The 653-nt window shown below is 67.2% G+C and overlaps 1 protein-coding gene across 1 annotated transcript in view; it reads left to right on the forward strand.

Moving 5' to 3' along the window:
- The first annotated feature begins 218 nt into the window (after positions 1-218).
- MFSD5 (major facilitator superfamily domain containing 5) overlaps positions 219-653 on the forward strand; it is a 2,476-nt gene continuing 2,041 nt past the window's right edge. Inside the window, exon 1 of the mRNA XM_010857917.1 lies at positions 219-282. The gene's annotated coding sequence lies outside the window, so the exon portion shown is untranslated. The remainder of the gene's footprint in view (positions 283-653) is intronic.

Consider the following 653-nt stretch of genomic DNA (forward strand, 5'->3'; position numbering starts at 1 on the left):
ACCACGGCCTCCAGTCTTGGCCCCGCCGGGCGTCCGGAGGTTGTCGTCGAGTCGCGGCTAGAGGGCGGAGCAGGGGCGGGGTTTGAACGCCGCGCCCCCGTCACGTGATGGGGCCATCATGGCGGCGGCCAGAGGCCTCCCCGGCTCCCGGAAGCAGGCTGTGAGGGGCGGGCGCGCTGGTGGAACCCGAGCCGGAGCCAGAGCAGGAGGTAGAGCGGGAAGGGCGGCCGGGCGGCCTGGAGCCGGACGTGTCCGGAGCGTCCCCGCAGACCGGGGCAGCAGGTGAGACCAGGGTCTGGGCAAGGCGCGAGCGTGTGTGGCGGCGGCCAGCGGGGCTAGGGGGCGCAGGTGGGGGTGCCCTGACCCAAAGGAGGGGGAAATCTGAGATGCACGCGCGTGACCTGAAGCAACTCTAGAGGCCTGCGCGGGTGGTAGGGATGCCTGGGACAGATGACGAGACCTCGAGGGCAAAAACAGGCTCCTCAAAGAGGATGGGAGGTAACAGAAGGAAGTACAGTTTGTAAACGCTGTTACGGGGAAGGGCAGCAGCCCCTTAACTTGCGGGGCTGGGATTAGGTACTCCCTCTTTGCTATGCCAGGAAAGGGTGGGGCGAATGCTCAATCTTCTCTCCTCTCACACCCCTCCCTGCCCC

Source organism: Bison bison, unplaced genomic scaffold (genome assembly GCF_000754665.1).
Source record: "Bison bison bison isolate TAMUID 2011002044 unplaced genomic scaffold, Bison_UMD1.0 scf7180017864383, whole genome shotgun sequence".
Taxonomy (NCBI): Eukaryota; Metazoa; Chordata; class Mammalia; order Artiodactyla; family Bovidae; genus Bison; species Bison bison.